Raw genomic sequence first — 23,264 nt, forward strand, 5'->3', positions numbered from 1 at the left:
GAACCCAAATATTTCAGTTCCTGCAAGTTCCCACAGTTAAAACTGAGCTCAGGACAAGGTGTGAAAAGCTGCTCTCCACCATGCTCAGGCAATAGCATAAGTGATTAAATGCATCACATTATAGAGGAAAAGCAAATATTTTGTATAGTTTCCTACTGCAAGTAGGAAAGGTGTGACTTGACAATTATGAAAAGAAATCTACCTTGTAATTCTCCGAACTGTCAGTAACCTATTTTTTTACTCTAGTTGCATAAAATAAATACTATGGAATCTGCAGTGGTGCAGCCGTAGCATTGTTGCCTCACAGCAAAAGGTTCTCCCGTTTGATTCTAGACTGGAGTGCAGGGAGTGCCTTCTGTGTGGAGTCTGCATATCCTCCCAGCGGTTGGGTGGGCGTTTGAAAGACATGCGTAAATGGGTGTGCCTTTGTTGAAGGTTTGACATCGAGCTGGCACCTCGGCGTTCGTGAAAATCTACTGCCAATCATTAGCGGACCGAAGTTCCGCTGTGGCGACCCCTAACCGGGAAAAGCTGAAAGAAAAACAACAACATAAAAGAAATACTATGCACTACCATCATTTACTTCATGGCTCAAAATTAAAAGTACTTAAATCACATAAGATGTTTAACTGTTGTTTTAACTTGTGCAGTTTTTCACTTCTCATTACAGAATTTGTAATACAGGCTGCTAAAATAATTTATCTTTGGTAATTTATTTCATTAAATCCACTCCCTTTTCTCCAGCACTCCAGTCAGTCTTATTTGTTTTGTGTGCATTTCCCTCCATCACAACCAGCTACCAAATCTGCCTTTATTGCTTCAGCATCCAGCTCCTCTACTACGTTTCGCCTTCTGCCTGCTACCTGCTGCATAATCAGCATCATAGTGACATACTGGCATGCTAAAATTAGTCATCTCAACTCTGAGCACTTGAAAACCTTTAAGTATTCTTCAGGAAGCCCACATATGTGCCTTTACCTAAATTTCCTTTACTTCGTGAACAAAACCTTTTGTCCGAGATAAAACATACTTCTGTTATGTTAAAAGGCTGAGTAGCTTCAGCTTTGCAGCTTTCAAGAGATGGACAAAATATAAGACACAATCATCACTCAGATGAGTTACATAATCATTTGTGGTTAAGCTGTTATGTGAAGAATCTGTATAGCTGCATTTAAAAGGGATGGAGTGGATGCAGTGATAGTCGACAAAGCTTGGGTATCACAGAATTGTTGGAGTCTGCTTTGAAACATAACTATTTTTATTTGGAAACAATTTACAGATACAGAGTACTGCAATGAGTATAGGATTCAAACTGTCAATCAAAATTCAAGCACAAAATATATTTACACTCAGTATTACACATTTTCAAACTGCAGCTTACTTATAGATTTATTTTTGTAGTTCACAGACAAGGAACTGCATGGAACACGAAGGATATTCAGCAGAAGTACAAATTACAATTTACATATACAAAATAAAGGATATTATTTGGATATACTATTTGCAGATTCTAACAAAGTAGAAAGGAAACTGCTTCTTCCAACTTTTGCATGCTAACAGTTTCCACTAAAATAGTGGATTTGTTACCTTATGGCAGATGTTAACAGATGGACATCTATTTAACAAATGTAAATGTTAAGAAATAACTTGTGCAATCTAAAATATATATTTTAGATGCACAGAATCTCACATCAGAAAACTTCTGAAACGCTCAGCAACAAAACTCAGTCTGAAATGAACAGTTCATGGTCCCCTTCCTGCCAGTGTCATTAGGCATCCTTCAATGCTCACTACCTGGCTCTCAGTCAACATGTTTATCAGTGATCTTTAACACAATACAAGAGTGCAAGGGAGAAGGAAGTTCTAAGTGAAAGACAAGCTATGGTAGAGCTTCCAATTGATTCTTGAAGAGATGCTGTTGTTAAAAAAGGGGTCATTATTTGGCTATTTAAAATATATAACTCTGAATCAAAGGTTAAAAAAATACCAGGAAGCAATGCAATTTACCAAGGAGAAATGGAAAGGCATGTAACAGTGACCAATAATGCAACAAAGTCCAAAACGTTTAGGAGTTTTGATTGGAAAGTGTTTGAACAGATATTTTTATAAACCAAGCAGACAAGAAAATTTTTCTTCAGGATGTATGATGGGGAAAGAAGTAACCTGGGAACGTAACAATTTGGCATATCAGCATTCCCTACAGAGTGTTGGGTCAGAAATGTTGAGGGTGCAACTCCTTGTAATAAACTAAACGATTTGTTTGACCTGGAACATAGGCTCTGACTTGTCTAGTAATAGTAATTCCTTACTAAGTTAACTACTACTGACTGCCAAAAAATTACAAGAAAATGGAAATCAAACTATAAGCCAACTGCAACTGATGTACTGAATATTGTAAATGAGATAAAATGGAGGTGGGGTCCTTAGAAAATGGGAAAAGCAAACTACATAGAAATAAATGGAACCTGTGGGGATAATACTTGTAGGATAATGTTCACGAAGAGGACAATGAGTGAGGTTTAAGGGAATGATGGAATTGACCAATTTATGTCATGTTGGGCTGAATACATTTTTAAAAAGTAACATGTATACGTTATGAAAAAATGTCACATTAACATAAAAGAAACCATGGTGTATGGGACCTGTGTCACTGTCTTAGTGCTGATTTAATAAAAATGTTTTATATATATAAATAACAAAAGATCACCCAACTGCAATCAATCAAGCCTCCATAATTCAACATGCTGTCAACACCACTCCAAAATGTCCTCAGCCCCTAACTTGACTGAACACCAATTAACACGGAGCTCCTGCTTCTCAACAGAAACAGGTCTCAACAACTCAATACTAAATCTTAACAAAATATATTCATAAGCACTGCTCTGAGTTGACAAGTAAGGATAGATAAGAGATCCCTTGTCTTATTTAAGAAGGACCAACTAGTGACTTAAATTGTGGTGATTGCCCCTGGCAAAGTGAGGAAAGGAGGAGGAACTAATGTTGTATGGGCCTAAAGGGAGTCTTAGAAGTAGACCAAAAGCTCTGGATATATATTTAATATTTAGCTCTGCAGCTCCAAATAGTATTAAAACAGCTCACAAGTTGAAAACGAATCAGTTCCTCTATCTTACGAACAACATTAATCTCAAGCGCTTTCACCCGGGCTCTCCCAGGCTTTGTCAAGATAAATAGTGTTCAAATCATCATTCCTTTTATACTACAATAATTAGATGCAAGTACACTCTAATTAAAAAGATAATTATGTAATTGACAAAATATCTCATCTTTGCTAGCCTCTTGAATTGCAGAATTAATGCAGCTAAAATAAAAATACATTTCATAATATTATACTTTAAAAATGCACTTGTATTTTAAACAATAATTCATATCATTTAAAACCATCTTAAATAACTAATTAAGTTACAATTTCTGCTGTTTAATGACTTAAATAACTAAAAACAAAAACAATTTACTACGTATCAGTAGTTATTTTTAGGATATGTACAGTAGAGAGCAGAAAGTTTTTATAAACAAGGATTTTTGTTTTTGTTTTTAGTTAAGTCATTAAACAGCAGAAATTGTAACTTAATTAATTTAAGATGGTTTTAAATTATATGAATTATTGTTTAAAATACAAGTGCATTTTTAAAGTATAATATTATGAAATGTATTTTTATTTTAGCTGCATTAATTCTGCAATTCGAGAGGCTAGCAAAGATGAGATATTTTGTCAATTACATAATTATCTTTTTAATTAGAGTGTACTTACATCTAATTATTGTAGTATAAAAGGAATGATGATTTGAACACTATTTATCTTGACAAAGCCTGGGAGAGCCCGGGTGAAAGCGCTTGAGATTAATGTTGTTCGTAAGATAGAGGAACTGATTCGTTTTCAACTTGTGAGCTGTTTTAATACTATTTGGAGCTGCAGAGCTGAATATTAAATATATATCCAGAGCTTTTGGTCTACTTCTAAGTGTCTTTTTTACCTGGTTGGTAAGACTGTTTTCGTGGTTGTGGTCCTAAAGGGAGTCACTAGCAAGAATTTGGGGGAGTCTTGCCTGATCCTGTGCAAAACCCTTGGAAGCAGAGTAAACAGAGGGAAGACGCACAGACATCCACTTCCATAGAAAAAACAGGGTGCCCACTTTCCAAGATCAGAGGACTTGGGACTAACAGAAGAGAGGAAGTTGTCTGCACGGAGGGAGGCAAAAAGATCTACTTGAGGAATTCCCCACTGATGGACAATGCCCAGAAACACTTCTCTGTGAAGCATCCATTCATTAACCTGTGGATGGACCTGCTCCGAGAATTTGCCACTAGACTGTGGTCTGAGGGAATGATGATGGCCTGAAGAGTCACTTGACAGGTAGATCCCTGACCTGAAGAGTTTGCCTACAAAGAAAGTAGGACCTTATACCCCCCCCCGCTTGTTGACATACATCACTGTGGTATTGCCTGTGAAAACTCTGAAGGGACCAGGATGAAGGAAGGTATGAAAAGCCTGAAGAACTAGAAGCAGAGCCCTCATCTCCTTGAAGTTGATGTAATTTGACCTCTGATGAAGAGGCCAGAGACCCTGGTCATTCAGAGAATTGAAGGAAGGTTCCCACCCCAGGTAGAGGCACAGCTGATCAATCCACTACTGAAAGGAAACTCAGTGTTGAGACAGAGAAGGAAGAGAACTAGAGAGTCCAGGGGTTGCCATTGTTGAAGCCACACAGACTTGAGATACCACTGAAGCTTTCTCATATGGAGCCTGGCCACAGGAAGCATAGCCAAGAGTGAAGTCAGAGGAAGAGGAGACTGGAAAAATGCAATCACAGATAGGGCCTTGGAGGCAGGCAGGAATACCAGCACAGGAATGCACTGGATTCTGCAACCAAGAAAAGCACGACCTTGAGAAGTCAAGACTGATTTTGAAAACTTGTGAACCCCAGACTCTGCAGTAGGAAAATAGCAAACTGGAGGTCCTGAAGCAGAACCTTGGGGGAACAGGCCTGAAATGAGCAGATTGGCCAAATAAGGAAATATCTGAACACCTCTCCTGTAAAAAAGCAATATGAGCGAGGTGTTTTGTGAATACCTGTGAGGCAGCAGAAAGGCCAAAGAGAACAGAGAAATGCAAAAACTTTGTGAAAAAGGGGATAGATGGGTATGTGAAGACAGGCATTCTTGAGATCCAGAGAGACCAGAAATGCCTGGAAAAGAAGAGGGAATAAAGTTTGAAGGGGTAACATCCAAAAGGAGGGGACATCAGAAAGGTGTTGAGCCAAGAAAGGTCCAAAATTGGCGTTGAGTGCTCTATTCCTGGGAACCAGAAACATTCTGGAATAAAAACCCTTCCTTTTCCGAGTAAGAGGAACAGCCTGACTGCTGGCCTGCACCAAGAGAAAATGAAGTACCTCTGGAATGAGAGGAAGCTATTCTCAAGGAGGTTAAAGGATGCGCTGAAAGGGAGGAAGGCATTTCCAAACCATAAAATGCTCTTGACGGATGATGGACAGAACCCAATAATCTGTCTGGATCCTTAATCAATTTGGAAGGGACAGGGAAAGATGAAGGGACAAGGGAACTTGGTTGAGGAAAAGGGAAGCAAATTGTCAAATGGAACCAGGCTTGCCCTGAAAAGGAGGTTTCTGAGAAATAAGTCTGTGTAGATTTAGCAGGAGGTACACATCTGGAACCCTATTTACCCTTAGGTGGAAGGTGCGACTGCCTAACAAACAGACTTGGAAGGGTACGTTCTCAGAAACTTAGGGACTCCTGCAAGGCTTTGCTTTTACCCTGGAGGGATTTAAAAGGTTCAACAGCAGCACAGCCAAAAAGGTTTTAATTATCCAGGGGAACATCCAATAATTTGGCCTTACTGTCATCAGGCAAAGCCTCATAACAGAACCAAAACGGAGCAGTCCCAGATGCATCAGCTGCAACTGCACTTGGTAGAATGGCGAGCAACTTGAGAAGCAGAACCCAACAAGGAAAGATGCAAAATCTTCCCCTCAGAATCAGGGAGGTCAGAAACAAAATGAGAAAGGAGGGCTAAAATATACTTGGTCAAACAAGTCTGGTAAAAGCCAGGATGGCAACAGTATAGATCTTTTTACCCAACCTCTCCATAGCCATAAGGTACTTATCAGAAGGAAGCAGCCTAGCAGTGGACAACAGCTTGGAGGGTTTATTAGTCAAGACATACCATTGAAGAATCAGCAGAAGAACGTTTATACAGAAATTTATATTCATCAGGAACCTTATAAAATCTGTCAAGCTTCATAGGAGCTGGGGGCTGAGAATAATGGGCTACAGAAGCTACTGTAAAAGTATCCAGGAAGGCAGCCAAAACTGGAGGTACAGCAGAAGGCTTGGAAGATGCCATCTGGAGCAGCTCACAATACCTCTTTCGGATATCAAACATAAAAATCCCACTTAAAGAAATCCATCATGGGGAAATAGTGTCCCCAACGAAGAGTTCTTCTAAAAGGGAATCTCAAATGATAGAATCTTCTTCCTCAGACCAACACAGTCCAAGGGGAAAGGGATCTGAGGGGAGACTAAGCACTCTTCCTCAGAATCCTGACCCTTATCAAATGAACCCTGCTCTCTGGGTCTCTTAGGAGGAGTAGCGGATCAGGGTAGGGCAGGCAAAGAGACCCCTTGAGAAGGCTTTAAAGCCATTAAATTGCTAAACACCCCCCCCCCCCCCGAGTAAAATCCTGACATTCTTGTTGGGGAACTCATTACACCTCCAGGCGTTTCTGCAGTTGCCTCCTACTGCACCTCTAGATGTCAAATAATGCTTATTCATGTTTGAATTAATGACTCCAAAACCATGCTACATACCAGGTATCAGAATATTTTATCTTGAAGTATATATAATGGCAAACACAGCTGTACTGATATATGACCTCTGTCAATGATTACTTGCTAGAAGTGCAAGGTGATAACTTAATTTAAAGGCTTAAGCTGCACCCACTGGGACTAAAGGTACACACACAAAAGAGCTACACTGGAGGGAAAGAGTTAACTGCAGGGTAAATATGTTTTCTGTTTCTTCTTCTGTGGAATATCTGATGAAAACACTAGGAGTGTAAGAACCTTGTCAACACTAAGCATTTTAAGGATCTCCTCCTGTACTAAAATCTATGAAATCCCTCTTTTGGTCCCTCAGATATAATCAGATGAGGTTCCCCCTCAACATCAAGAGCAGCCACTTGTAAAGACTCCAAGGACATGCAAGAAGTTGGATCCATGCCAGCCTCCAACAAGGTCGCAGAAGAGGAATCCGAAGCAACAGCTGGACAATCCTTCGTGCTTTCACCAGCCTCAAGATAGATGTCTGGGGGAGGATGGACAGCAGCTGAATCAGACCTGAGCTTTTTGGCCTTTTTTCTTGGCAAGCGGCTGCCCATCAGTACAGGAAGACTCCGCCACAGTTCCTTGCATCAACAACTTAAGATGTTGGTTCTCAAGGTAAACAAAGGAGGAGGAGAGATGACTAAAAAGGGTCTTGGGGACAAGCGCTTCACAGATAGACTACTACATATGGTCACGGGAAGCACCCAAACAAAAGAGAGACTCGTTTGTGATGATCCTTATGGGGAATCTACCTCATATTTTCCCTTTAATGGATTACACAAACGAACAGTCTCCAAACTCTGGACCCTACCCAGTTTGGGTTTGTAGAAGGCAGATCATGTCTCCTAAACCTGACTTTGAAGCGGTCATCAAAGCCGTAGATGAGGGTAAGGTGGTTCACACAGCCTATCTAGATCTCGCCAAGGCTCAACACCATCCCCCACTCTGGAATTATAGATAAACTCACTAAATGAGGTATAAATCCCTATGTCACAAAATAGGTTGCCAACTGGCTCACTGACAGAACCCACACTGTGAAAGTAGCAGACTCAATCTGACTTCAGACCAGTGACAAGTGGAGTACCACAGGGTTCAATCCTGGGTCCTCTTCCTGTTTGGTATCTACTTCTCTGAAGTACAGGCTAGCACAGAAGGTCTTTGGCTAACAAAGTTCGCAGAAAACTGCAAACTAGGAGCCATAATCAAAACTCCTAATGATGTGGACATCCTACAAAAGGGCCTCACTGATACAGATGCCTGGTGTCAAAGCCATGGCCTCAAGCTCAATGCCAAAAAGTGCATTGTCATCCCTTTTGGTAAAAACTCTGTACCCATGAACTACCACATAGGCGATAGTTTACTTAACACTGAAAGTGTGATGAGACCTTGGAACACAGGTGGACAGTAGTATCTCCTTTGATAATCACATTGCCACAGTAGTCAGGAAATCCTGCTATATGGTACACCTCATCTCAAAAGGTTTCTCATCCAGGAAAAAAAAAGAGGTCATTGTTTCCCTCTACTCATCACTCATTAGACCCATTACAGAGTACAACTCCCCTTTTGGTATGTACCTCAAGACATCTACAACTGGAAAGGCCGCAGAAATACCTTACATATCGCCTACTCAGAGGTGATCTCTGCCTAACATACAAAGCTATGTCAAACCCAGAGCTGTTGGACATGCTCCAGGTAAAGAAATCCCAATCCCTCCGAGCTACACGCTCTAGGGACCTAAACCTTGTCACTACAATAAACAGAACATGCTGGAGGGATAGATTCCTGTCCCAGAGACTTCCCATACTCTGGAACAAACTACCTACCCATGTCAAACAAGGCTCCTCATTAGCACTCTTCAAGAAAAATCTTGATTATTGGATGGGAGATAGGAAATTCACCCGGGGATCACTTCTGTGGCTCTGCTTGACAGGGGCACAGGAAAATAATTTTCTTGGGTGGCAAATGCTAGGGTACCATTTGACTAGGCTTATATAGGTCCTAGGGCCAACAGCCTAGTACCTACCTATGAACCTATAAAAGAGAAGACAAGGAAGAACCCCAGTGGGATGCTTATCTGAAAACAGTTCGGTAACCAGCAGAGAATAATGGCATTCAGACTGACAGTCAAGGATGGCATATGGACTGACAGCAAAGAAGTTCAGAAGTGTGTGCATCCAGACATCAAGCTTTATGCCCTATGCCTTTGGCAGGGAGCATACATGTGACATACGATGCCTGTATACACCAAAAGCTTTGACATACTGGCTGGATGTTGGGCTATTCTTGGCAGGAGATCATTTACGTAAGGAATACTGCAATGGTGATATGGAAGGACATCTGATGTCAAAGAATGGTCACATTTCCTACATCTGGAGCAGAACTATTGTAGCCCCAATCCACAAGGGAGGTCCTTACAGAGCAATTAGCTTTACAAGCATATTTTGCAAGGTGACAAAATCATGGAAGTTATTCATACAGACAAGGAAAACACACTGCTCCATAACTTAAATATGGTTTTGTCAGAGGTAGATTTTGTAAGCTCATTCTCATACATTTAATGCAAGACTGTCACCCTGGATTAAGGTTTATCTGTCCATGTAGCTTACCCCAAAATGCTAGTGTTTGACAATATACATGTTCAGAATTAGAGAGATCTGACAGTAAATGAAACAGCAAGAACATGGGTTACCAAATGGACTATATGGTCACACAGAACAAGAATATGACATTACGACTCCCAGTGGAGTCCCTAAAGGCTCTGCCCTGAGGCCACTGTACCCTGTGCTAGGTTGTCAAAAATACCTCCAATGTTTGACTCACCAAACATGTAAAGGTCTGCAAATTCTGGACCATTGGCCTTAACATTGCAGACAAATGGCCCTTACAATTGCACACAAATGGGGCACTAGAAATAACCTTGTCTTCAATTTCAGAAATACAACATTTTGGAATTTGGCATCCTCCTCCACCCTCCTATCCTGCCATTGTTACATACTAATGAAGTGCAATTAAACACAGACAACAGAAAAAGACCATGAAGTCCTTGTAAACCAATGGCTACTCATTTGATACCCACAGAAGTGATGCCATTCATAAAGCTCATGGAGCTGCCTTCCTGATCCACTTCTGGGTTGACATTCTTATCAGACAGGTAAACGTTCCCCTATAACTATTTCTAAGCAGATCAATAATAGAATATTTTATGTTTTGTGCCCTACTTGCATGCTATCTGGTACAACAGGAGATGGTACAAAGATCCTTCAAAGAGATTACAACATGCACCCCACTACATCTTATCCCTTTTCTTGGAAACCTAGGACTAATCTCACTGTTTTGAATAACCTTCTAGTAACCTGAAAACAAGAGGGCAACTCGTCTCAAAGATGAATATTATGAAACATGACTTCATATTTCAAAGACCCCCACAGCTAGGAAATAAACTTCCACTTTCAAACTTAGCCCATCATAACATATAAGAGCCACCTGATGACTACATGGGCATGTGCAAGTCCCAAAATGGGATCTGGAGCATAAAGCTCCTTAACAGAGAACAGGTTTTGATGTTTGCTGAACTATGTAAACCATGACCAATATCTTGATGCACACACTAGACACAGAGCAGCATCCAAATGACAGCACTCTGTACTGTTAGCAAAACCTGCATGGAATGAATACAAGGCACATCTACTGACTTCAGAGAGTAATGTGCTAAAACACATCTATCATGGCCAGCAACACTAGTCTTACACCTTGCAGGAGGAGATGCATGATCCATTGGAAAGTTATCCCCAAGAAATGGATACATCAGATTTGATAAACCGGAAATGCAGAGATCCAGAATAGAAAGGCAGCTATCTGCAGGCCTTCTGAACAAGGAACAGACAGGAGCAGAACCCTTGCTACCCCTCTTGAGGGAGGGAAACCTCAAATGGCCCCATCACAAAAAGTCCGTGTCTATTCTCTTTCAGAAGCAGAGTCTGGGCCTCTTCTCAGCACTCTGCAGAGATGGTTGGTCATTTAACAGAGCTCTTTCCAGGAGAAATTTGAGAGCCTGGACCTGGATTATCATTCCTCACCTTGTTGTACAATTGATTAACAATCACACAGGACCATAATCAGGACCACTGCTGAGCTATTTTGGGTACAATGGCAGCAAGGCCGTATAACATTTTAAAGCTTTTCACTGTCTACAAAGAAAATTCTTCCTCTTTTAAAAATGGCTGGGCTTTGGAGGAGAGATGTAAAGAGCTGTAGGGGGATCGCAAGGTTATCTCTTCAAAAAGTCATCTAAGAATTTCTGAGAGGCTTGACCATACAGAACCTTCCTCATGAGAGCAGTACCAATGACAGAATTTAGCTCCTCTTTCAGGAAGGATGGTCACAGCCAAATCATCTTTACAGGTGAATGCCCAAGTCTGTGGCCCTATCTACACCACCAACATTATTAAAACTACATTGGGCAATGTGAGGCACACTGTTGAAACTTTGGAGAGAGCCTGAATGAGCGGGTATCTGTTGCACCAAGGAAGACACCAGTTTGGAAAGGTAAGACTTGTAGGAGAGAATTCTAAACTCCAGTATAAACAGAAACATACTCTTCTCTTGCCATTCCTATACACAGTATTAGACTTTCTCTGAAGCAGGGTGTCAATGTGGTATTTTGCCTTATGCTGGACCAAACAAACCATAAAGTTGACAAGAAAATTGGTTAGAGACAATGTCCTCAGTCTCTTCCAAGCATCCACTTTTCTGTGAGCCACAGGAACATACTGAGTGGTTCCAGGTTGCATGAATTACACCCCTGAAGACATTCTATAGGAAGGATGACTGCAGGGGTTCCTCTTCCTTCTGCATTTCTTGTGGGAAGAAATTTAAGTCCATAAAAGTTCTAATGATGCTGAGCTTTTCTCTGAAGAAGGCAGCATCTGGTTTGAAATGCAAGGTGGAGAAGAGTCACGGTTTTTATCCACATCACAGGATCTGGTTAAATTTTTTGCCAGGATCGTGAATGGTACAAGTCCCCAACCCTCCATCAGCTCCATGAACGGGCATCTGCATGGTCTTTTGTAGGAAACACGTAAGGGTGGTGCAAAACACTGAGAATAATAAGTGGTCAAGCTGATGTTCATTTGCCTAGCTTGGCTATCCTGGGATAGCCTTGTTGAGTAGAAGCTGAACATAAAACCAAACAACCTTCCCAAACATGAACCAAGTATTACTACACTCAAGATAGGTTCATGACAGGAAATGGATGATGATAGAAATCAGAAGTCTGGACATTCTCTATATCAAGGAGACCAGATGGTGGGCCAGTGCAGTAAAGCCAATTGACTTAAGATTCAAAGTCTACTACTCATGAACACAGAATCCTACTGGTGTGGTAAATGTGATGAGGAAAAGACCAAATCGGATGCCATCAGACTTACAGAGTCAGGACAGTCACATTGCAGTGCCAATATAGGGCAGTATACATGATCTCATCCTATGCACCTTTTGCTGTTATAACCCCGATGTGAGTGCACCGACAGCAGTTCTTAGGAGGTTACTAGGCTAATGACCCTTGGCCTTAACATCCTAGCTATACAATACCCTTATTCCCTAGTTAACCATGGTTAGATGGTTGCTAGAGTGAAACAGTGATTAGCACCAACAGCCCCTGTCCAGGAAGGATACAGGGTCCACTCCCTTGGGGTGAATTTACAGTCTCCCATCCAACTGGCAAGGTTGCGCTTAAACAGGATCATTGAGAAGCTCTGCTTCATATGAAGTGGGAGTTTATTCCAGAGGAGAGAACTGGGAGCCTTCAGGGTCTCCAACATGTTCTGTTTATGTCGCAGGCTAGGTTGAGATCCCTGGAGTGAGTGACTCTTTATAAATTTGATTTATAGACATGCAGCATTTCCATTAGGGCAGGGTCAGAGATCACTCCATAGGCCAGGTGCAGGTCGCCCCTCAGCAAACTGTAGGGTACACAGACAGGACCTTCTTGTCTTTCCAAGCAGGTCATGTTTACGCTCAATTTTCTTGGTTAGAAAGTTCTGTTGTCTCTCCAGTTGTTGCAGGGGTCTGGTAAGGTACATGCAAAAGGGAGCACTCTACTCAATTAGTGGTCTGATGAGGGTCGAGTATAGAGTTGTAGTAACATCCTTAGTCTTGGATGCAATGCCCTTATTTACTAGATGCGCAATGTAGAAGGCTTTCCTTACCACTGTGGAGACATGGTGACTGAAGTTTAAATTGTTGTCAACCTGTGTACCCAAGTCTCTCACCACTGTGTTCCAGCTTAAGGGGGTGTTATCTATACTGTAATTTGCAGGGGCCACTTCTTTGCCAAGGGGGATAATGAATGACACTTTGTTGTGTTTAGTTTTAGACCATGACTCTGGCAACTATCATTAGTCTGCGTTAGCCCCTTTTGTAATGTTAACATCTTTGGGGGACTCGATAATTCCATCTAGTTTGCAGTCGTCTGCAAACTTGGTAAGCCACAGGGGACCTACTTTTGCCTGGACATCTGAGAAGTAGATTCCAAACAGTAGATGTCCCAGCACAAATCACTATGGTACACCACTGCTAACTCATTGGACTGGTGGAGGTGGAATCCCAAACTCTGACAGTATGCGTTCTATCACTGAGCCAGTTTACTACCCATCTAGTGACATATGGGTTAATTCCCTTTTTTTTTTTTTTCATTTCTCCAATTCATTTGGGTTTCTAATGCCATGACAGGAATGGACCCCATTCATAAGAAAGTATGATTAAAGCTCATGAAATTAGTATTGTTTCAATCTTTGATGTCAGACAGAAGTGCTCTTTGCAACAACAGCAATGTGCCCAGTAATGACACTTCCTGTAATTTGTACGTTAACATGCATCTAAATATGACTGTAAATTCTTTTTTTTTTTTATAAGACCCATTGCTCCTACTACTACTACTGGAAAAGTCTGGGCATCTTTCTTCCACGTTGTCCTTGTTTCTGCCTGCAAATCCTGGCATTTTATGACAGTATCTGTACGCTGGGTGTGGCAATTTCAATAATCAAGAATACTTTTGCCTTCTTTTCATGGACTACTAATATCTAGATTTCTTGCATCTATCTTTTAAACTGCTGGTAATGGGTGATCCCATGTGATGTAGACTTCATTTTCTATAATGCTTTGTGGCTCATGTTTCCAGTGTTTTTCAACTACTTCAGCATAATGTTTGCAAAATCCCCAGTCCAACAATCTTGCCACGTTATTATGCCTTTTAGTATGCAGTCCTCATGCCATTAGTATGTAACAACCAGCAACAAGGTGTGCAACTGTTTCCAATTTTGTTTTACAAAACCTACATTTGTCTTTCTCCCACATGTTCAATGGGCTTTATAAACCAACGTGTATGCAGCCCACTATCTTGTGCCACCAATATTGACCTTTCATCTCCTGGTTTGAATTTGCCTCTCCTTAACCATTCCTGCATTTGATCCCCATCAACATGAAGTTCTTATAGGTTCATAGGAGTTTACTAGGCTAACAACCACAAAGGCCTTTTTAAGCAAAGCTGTGCATCCCAAATCTCTGACAAGTTCTGCTACCCTTGATAAGTGTAAGCATGGGACTTGGAGAGGAACCATTTACACGTTTTTCTATGTCCATTAGAGACATAGGTGCCAGACCAAAGATGAGTTTCCAGTTTCCCATCCAATTGTCAAGTTGCACTTGAATTGGGTTAGGGAGGAACTCTACTTCACATGGATGGGGAGCCTGTTCCACAGATTGGGTAGTCTCTGGGATACATACTTATCTCTCCAGCAAGTCCAATTTATATCACAGGCAAGGTTTACGTCTTCAGAACAGGTAATTCTGGTGCTGTTTGTTTTATGGATATGCAGGAAGACCATCAGAGTGGGGTCTGACAATGCCCTGTATGCCAGGCATAGATCTACCCTCAAAAGCCTGTAGGAGACGATACAGGGCTAGGGCCTTGAGGCAGTCTGCATAGGACATTTTACTTGCATCCTGTATTCTTTTAGTCTGGAACCTCTATGGACAATCCAATTGTTGGAGATGCCTGGTTAGGTACATACCAATGGGGGCATTGTACAAGACTGTTCTATTTTATTTGGCCTTTCATAGTTTCATAGTATAGTACTAGGCTATCTGCCCTGGGGCATTTGTAAGCCTAGCCATAGTGATGTGGTTTTTGCCACCCCATGAAATGGTACAAAAATGTACAGAATAAATCTAGAATACTGTGCCTCTATCTAGTAGTGACACAGTGAAGGTCCCCTTATATAATAGAATTAGTTTACTGTGCCCCTGTCTAGCAGTGACACAGATGTGACCCCTGGGGTAAACTTACGATCTCCCATCCACTCATGAAGATTTCTCTTGAAGAGAGTCAGTGAGGGGCTCTGCCTAATATGAACTGGGATCCTGTTCCAAAGCATGGGAAGCCTCTGGGTTATGAATCTATCCCTCCAGCATGTCCTATTCATACTTGTGCGAGGTTTAAGTCTTTAGCTCGTGGTCCTGATGGATTTGGATTTTTGAGGTGGAGCATGTCCATCAGATCCTGATTGGACATGGCCTTGTACGTCAGGCAGAGATCACCTCTGAGCAGGCGGTATGCTACTGAATAGAGCTGAAGTTTCTTTAGTCTGGCAGAATAAGACATATATTGGAGACCCTTGATCCTTTTGGTGAGGTACTTTTGTGGTCTCTCCAGCTGTTGCAAGTGCCGGGTGAGGTACATACCAAATGGGGAATTGTACTCAATCATGGGTCTGATGAGGGAGGAATATAGGGGTACAATGACATCCTTGGATCTGGATGTGAAACCCTTCATAAGGGCGGCACAGTGGTGCAGCGGTTAACGTTGTCGCCTCACAGCAAGAGGTTCTCTGGTTCGATTCTCGGCTGGGGTGCCTTCTGTGTGGAGTTTGCATGTTCTCCCTGTGTTCGCGTGGGTTTCCTCCGGGTACTCCGGTTTCCTCCCACATTCCAAAGACATGCATCTGGAGCATTTCTCCCCGGGCCTCCGCTGAAAACAGGCTCTGTGGAACCTAGTCAGACTTTCCCAGTCAACAAATGTTAAATAAATAAATAAAATAAAATTCATGATGAGGTGTGCAAGGTAGAATGTTTTTCTAACCACTTTGGCAATGTGGGTGTCAAATGAGAGGTCGCAGTCTACTTGGATCCCTAGGTCCCTGATTACTTTTTCCGTACTCAGTGGGTTGCTGTCTATGTGATCATTTGTGGGTACTTTGTTTTTTCCAAAAGGGATGACTATACATTTTTTGGCATTTAGTTTAAGGCCGTGACTACAGCACCAGTTGTCCGTTTCAGTGAGGCCTTTTTGTAGGATGTGTGTATCTGCTGATGTATCGACTATGGTGCCTAGTTTGCAGTCATCTGCGAACTTTGTCAGCCATAGCCCTCCCATGTTTGATTTAACATCTGTGAAATAAATGCCGAACAAGAGGGGTCCCAGGACAGATCCCTGTGGGACACCACTTGTGACTGGCTTTGAGTCTGACATTGCTCCAGCAATTTTAACTTGATGGGTACTGTCCTTTAGCCAGTTTGCAACCCATCTAGTGACATAAGGGTTTACTTTTAAGCTGTTTAGCTTATCTATGATGCCTGAGTGGGGTATTGTGTCGAAGGCCTTAGCCAAGTCCAGGTATGCTGTATGGACTGCTTTGCCCTCATCAATGGCTCTAGTGACTGTTTCGAAAAAGTCAACCAGGTTTAAAAGGCAGGATCTGCCCTTTACAAAGCCGAACTGGGTGGGGTCAAGCGTCTGTAGGTCCCCTATGTCTCCGTTTATGAGTTCCATAATGATTCTTTCCATAGCAATGGGGGCATTGTACAAGACTGTTCTATTTTATTTGGCCTTTGTCAGACCTAAGAGTCCCTTGGACTTGGATGCCTTGCCTTTGTTTACATGTCGTGCAACACAGAAGGATTTCCTCGCGACTGTAGACATGTGATGGTCAAAGGCTACATTTTCATCTGCTTTTTTCTCGAAGTCCCTGAATACTGGGTCAACTCTAAGGGGTGTGTTGTCAATATGATAGTTAACCAGGGATGGATGACTTCCCAAAGGATACTATTATGCATTTCTTGGCATTTAGTTTTAGTCCATGGCTGTGACAAGTTATTTGTGTCACCCCTCCTGGAGAACATTTGTGTCAGTGTGAGATTCAATGACAGCTCCTGATTTGCAATCTGCAAATTTAGTCAGGCAGAGACCACTGACATTGGCCTTGACTTCGGAGAAGTAAATGCCAAAAAAAGAGCAACCCAAGAACTGAACCCTAAGGGACTCAACTTGTAACTGGCCTCTTTGTAGAGGTGGACTCCCTAATTCTAACTTTCTGGGTCCTGTCAGCCAGTTGGCTATCCACCAGGTGACATACGGGTTTCTAAACTCCACAAAATGCAAGTCCAAAAGAACCGGGACAACTCTTCTAAAATCCAGTAAGTTGAAAGACTTTATTAAATGAAAACTAAAATATGATAAACGCTTTTGTTTTATTAAAAAAATTCTTCAGATGAAAAAACACTGAGGCGAAATTCATAAAAGTGCTCAATGATGTAGTCACAGCCTCCATTGTAACCTATCAATATAAATCATGTCACATCTCATGAATATTCCATGTGTGACGAAAATTTTATTATGAAAATTTCCTTCATCTTATGAAGGAAATTTTAATAACATTTTTTTGTCACACATTGAATTGCGACACACATTGAGCACTTTTATGCATTTTGGCTCAGTGTTTTTTTCATCTGAAGTTTTTTAATCGTACTTTAGTTTTCATTTAATAAAGAAAGTCTTTCAAGTTACTGGATTTTAGAAGAGTTGTCCTGGTTCTTTTGGACTTGCATTTTATGGAGTTTGCCTGTCTTGTTTGTGGCTTCCTTTGGAAACATACGGGATTGTACCAGAGTTTGTCAAGAATACCCAAGTGGGTTATTGTGTCAAATGCCTTGGCCAGGACAAGGTAGGCAGTGTGAACGATTCTGCCCTCATCCATTGCTTTGGTGACCTTCTCAAAGTCGTTCAACAGGTTGAGTGGGCACGATTTGCCCTTGACTAAACCAAACTGGGTTGGGTCCAGTGTCTGGAGGTTTACTATATCTATTGATCATCTCTCCATGATAATTCGTTCCATGTTTTTTTTACATACAAGACTAGGAAGACTTCTGGTTCTATGGTTTCCAGGGTCTGTAGATGGCACACCTTTGTGAAGAGGTATGACTGCCTGCAGTTCTCCATTCATGAGGCATGCAGCCTGTTTGGAAGCTACAGTTAAACAGTAATTCCAGAAGCCCTGACAGGTCATGTTTCATGCTATTGAGAAGGCATCCTGGGATACTGTCTGGGCCCAATGATGCAGTGTTCTTGGTCTTAGACATCATTAAGGACCTGTTCCCTAGTGATAGTAGGGGGAGTTATATTTGATGATATTTCCTGAGGGAAAGTTGAGGGGAAGAAAGGGGTAAAGTTGGAATTGAATTTATCAGCCAGGAGGTTTGCTATATCTTCTGGCTCAGTATAGGTGGTTCCATTTACAATGAGCTCTGCACACAATTGTGTATTGCCTTTGAGTTTGTGAACATAGCTAAAGAATGCTTTATGGTTGTCCTCAGCCTGGGAGGCCAAACTTAACTCATATTTGGCTTTGGTAGACTTTATTTGTCCTCTGAGTTTTTATTTTGACGAGAGTGCTTTTATCCTGCTGGGTGCTGCACTTCCTAATTTTTGCCATGATTTTCTTTCTCCTGTTATACAGCTTATTGATTTTGTGATTCCTCCAGGGTGGATTTTTTTAGTTAGTTCTGCACTTCTTCCTGGTGGGTACAGCTACCTCTGTGCAGCTATTAACATGCTTGTACAGGGTTTCTGTGAACAGTTCTACACAGGCAGCAGTGTTTAGGGTTTATGGGGGCTTGAACTTTTGCCAGATTCTCACTTAATAGCAGAAAGTTAGCCTTAGAATAATTCCCGAATATTCCATGTTTAGCTGGGTGTCCAGGTTTTATTTTTACTTCAAAGGAGACAATGCTGTGGTCTGACCTTACCAGGGAAGGCATTATAGTAGGGCGTGTGCAGCACTGTCATATTAGTGAGGATCAGATCCAGTATGGTTACAGCCCTGGTTGGTGTACTGACTATCTGGTCCACGGTGATTGCATTTACAAAATCCAGGAATGTCTTTGCATGTACATTTGGTGCCATACAGGATTCCAAGTTAACAGTGGGGTAAATAAAGTCAACCATGAATATGATATTGGGTTAAATGATTAGTGTTTCGAATAACTTAAAAATGTAACTGCAAAACAAAGCACAACGAGCATATAAAAAAATCAACCAAGTCACAGTTTATTCAGGCAAGTGCTTTCACCACACTGATGTGGCTTCTTCAGACCATAATATCAAAGATAACACTATGTCCCATTTATTATAACAATTTAAATTAAAACATCCATTAAAAAACATTTGCTCAATTTTTCACACACCCCTCCATGTTAACCTCATCACGTTTTAATCTTTAAAAGTGCAGCAACCCATTTGTACATGCACCTGAGGGAATAGGTATATACATTCCATCATAGCATAAAAACGACAATCATTACTTTCTAAAATCATCTAGGTAATCCCCTGGCCTTTAATATTGATACAACTTCATTAAGCCCAGCTCCCTTATCAGCCCTGAGCCTCAGTATCCACTGAAGCTCAGCCCCTTCTGTTTTATTCTCCACATTACCCGACCTTACTGTTTCCCTTATAACCTCATTCACTCTGAGCTTAAAGTTATGCTATAACTGGGTGCTGAGAACATATTTAGCTGTAGCGTTGCTCGTATTTCCATTCTTCACACTATGTAAATGTTCTCTAATCCGTTCTTGGAAGGTGTGATCAGTTTTCCCTATATAAAATCTCTGATAAAGCACCGAGCCAAGTAAACTATGTGATTAGCGACACAATCACCCCTCACATTAAATTTATACACCTTGCCTGTGTACGGATGATTAAATTCGTAGGAATCCATGATGTACTCACAGTACCTACATTTCCCACATGGATATATCCCCACATTTCCTATCCTATTAGTCCTTTGCTTATCTGGCTAACATGACATTCTCTATCGACTGACCATTCTTATAACAATAACTGGGATTCAATCCTACCACTTTTCCTATCCTCTCATCTGTTAATAAAATAGGCCAATTCCTCTCAATTACCTGCTTAATACTGTTTGTTACTGGTATAATACATTGTATATATCTTAGTCCAGCATCATCTTCTCTTCTCATGGTGGCTACTTCCCCACTCATGTCTTCCACTTCTTGCCTCATAAAATAAGGCTTTGCTCTCACTCTCCTTAATCCATCAACTTGTCCCAGCATCTCATGTATTTCATTCCCCTTATATCCAATTTCCAAAATTACTTTTCAACTCTTCCATCCTTCTCCTGTAACCTTTGAGTCCACAAAATGTCCACATGTTGAATGTACATTTCATTAGGGAACACCTTTTCAATCTCCCATTGTGCTACCACAGAGTTTGCATAACTATTAGCATAACTTGTTCCCATGGCTACCCCGTGTCTCTGCAGACAATATTGTTCTTCAAAACACAAAAACGTTATCTAGTACTATGTTCATAAACTACATATCAATTCTATTATAATGCTATAATATCCACTTAGTTTCACTAAATGTCTCATGTACTCTACACCCTGTTCATTCGGTATAACCGTGAACAGGGAGATGCATCTAGTGTCACTAATAGTGTTAAATCACTTACCCTGCCTAGGCTTGTATATGTATACAGATCTTGGAGAAATTGTTTAGTATCTTTAAGTATTACCTCCGATTTATCCAATACTGGCCTCACCTGCTTATCTATAAAGATTGAAAAGGTTCGGTCACCCACCCTCTTCCTGCTATAATAGGTCTAAAGTGTGGAGTGACCAACTCTTGTGGACTTTAGGTGAGCCTTGAAACTTCGGTACCACCGGGTTCTCTTCTGTGAGAAATTGCATTAACTCTACCATGACAGAATAGTTCATTAAATAATCATTCAACAATATATGTATTTTCCTAATCATTCTATCTATGCACCCTTGATTACCTTGTAAACTTCACCATCTCGAGGCATTCCCTTAATGGACCTAGAGTAATAATCACTGTCCATCACCACTGTCATACCACCTTTATCGGCTGGATGGATAATTATAGATTAATTCCTACTTATCAACTCTAATGCTTCTTGTTCAAGTAGAGTCAAGTTATGAAAACATTTACCATAATCGCCTACTTGAAATAAATGGTGCAAGTCAACTTCACGTATCCTGGCAAATGCTTAGAGAATGGGATGGTTTCACAGGTATATAATTATTTAACTTTTTTAAAACCATAACTTTTCAACCTCTCATCATTTGGGTGCGTTAGCTTAAGCATCACATTCTTAATGAACTCTTTCAAGTCAATCAATGTTTGTGAAATATCAGCTGTTCATGCAGGAATGAATGACAGTCCCTTATTTAAAACAGATATCTCAGTCTCATTCAATGTCCTTTTGGATAGATTCAAAAGTAATGATTCTTGAAGTCCCACATCTTCTTGGTAATCGGGTAATTCACCGGATCCACAGGTTGCTTCCTTTTTGTTCGGCCTCGACTCCTTGAACAATAAGGTTCTTGCCCCTTCTCCATCTGGATAGGAAAAGGTGGCTTGGGAAACTCCTGCAGTTGCAGCACTGGTGTCTGCTTTTCCTTACGACAATGGATTCCCCTTGCGTCATTATTGGCAAAATAGTTTGACTTGCTGCTACTTCATCACCCTGCAGTTGACTTACTTCATTGGTCCTCACTTCATCCATCTTAGTGGTTCTCTCGACAGATGTATTGACTGAGGGGATTGCTCTCTCCACTGGCTCACTATCTCGCTCACTTCTAAGTTCAGTCCTAGGCCATAAAAACACATGGCCTCCCCTAAAGTCTGTAATGTCTCTTATCAAGCCTCCTCTTCTTCTGGCTTATGAAACATTTCTCATATGAAGAGATCTGCGACCCCATCCACTGCTCTATCCACACCTATTGAAGGAAATGACTGGTATAGCAACTTTAGTGACTTCTGTACCTCATGTACCAATTTCTCTTCCTCCAGTTTAGAGGGGTCATTCATCAGTCTTGTAAACCAGAAGTCTGTCTCCAAGTTCAAATTCTGCCTATTTTTCCAATAATGATGCAAGGGGAATCCATTGTCATAAGGAAAAAGCAGATGCCACCTTTTCCTATCCGGATGGAGAAGGGGCAAGAACCTTATCGGTCAAGGAGTCTAGGTCGAACGAAAAGGAAGCAACCAGTCGATCCAGTGAATTACCCAACTACCAAGAAGATGTGGGACTTCAAGAATCATTACTTTTGAATCTATCCAAAAGGACATTGAATGAGACTGAGATATTTGTTTCAAATAAGGGACTGTCGTTCATTCTTGCACGAACAACTGATATTTCACAAACACTGATGGACTTGAAAGTGTTCATTGATGCTTAAGCTAACACACCCAAATGATGAGAGGTTGAAAAGTTATGGCTTTAGAAAGTTAAATTATAAACCTGTGAACCACCCCACTTCTCCAAGCATTTGCCAGGATATGTGAAGGTGACTTAGACTATTTATTTCAAGTAGGTGATTACAGTAAATGTTTTCATAACTTGATTCTGCTGGAACAAGAAGCATTAGAGTTGATAAGTAGGGATGAATCTATAGTTATCTGTCAAGCCGATACAGGCGGTATTGACAGTGGTGATGGACAGGGATTACTATGGCTCCATTAAGGAAATGCCTCGAGATGGTGAGGTTTACAAAGTAATCAATCAAGGGTGCATAGACAGAATGATTAGGAAAATACATATATTGTTGAATGATTATTTAGTGAACTATTCTGTCATGGTAGAGTTAATGCAATTTCTCACAGTAGAGAACCCAGTGGTGCCGATATTTCAAGGCTCACCTAAAGTCCACAAAAGTTTGGTCACTCCACCCTTTAGACCTACTGTAGCAGGAAGAGGGTGGGTGACCAAACCTTTTCAATCTCTATAGAGAAGCAGGTGAGGCCAGTATTGGATAAATCGGAGGTAATACTTTAAGATACTAAATTTCTCCAAGATCTGTATACATATACAAGCCTAGGCAGGGTAAGTGATTTAACACTATTAGTGACACTAGCTGCAGTCTCCCTGTTCACAGTTATACTGAATGAACAGGGTGTAGAGTATATGAGGAGACATTTAGTGTCCCAAAGTGGATATGAAAGCAGAATAATATAATCGATATGCAGTTTTATGAACAAATTCTAGATAATAAACATTTGTGTTTGACGAATATCTGTAGAGACAC

At 41.1% G+C, this 23,264-nt stretch overlaps 1 protein-coding gene across 1 annotated transcript in view; it reads right to left on the reverse strand.

The window, feature by feature from the left end:
• The window catches only part of LOC122792798 (annexin A3-like), an 825,182-nt gene that overhangs the window by 55,603 nt on the left and 746,315 nt on the right, over window positions 1-23,264 (reverse strand). The gene's annotated exons all lie outside the window — the stretch shown is intronic.

This window comes from Protopterus annectens, chromosome 2.part0, assembly GCF_019279795.1.
Source record: "Protopterus annectens isolate FY-2018-M chromosome 2.part0, PAN1.0, whole genome shotgun sequence".
Lineage (NCBI taxonomy): Eukaryota > Metazoa > Chordata > Ceratodontiformes > Protopteridae > Protopterus > Protopterus annectens.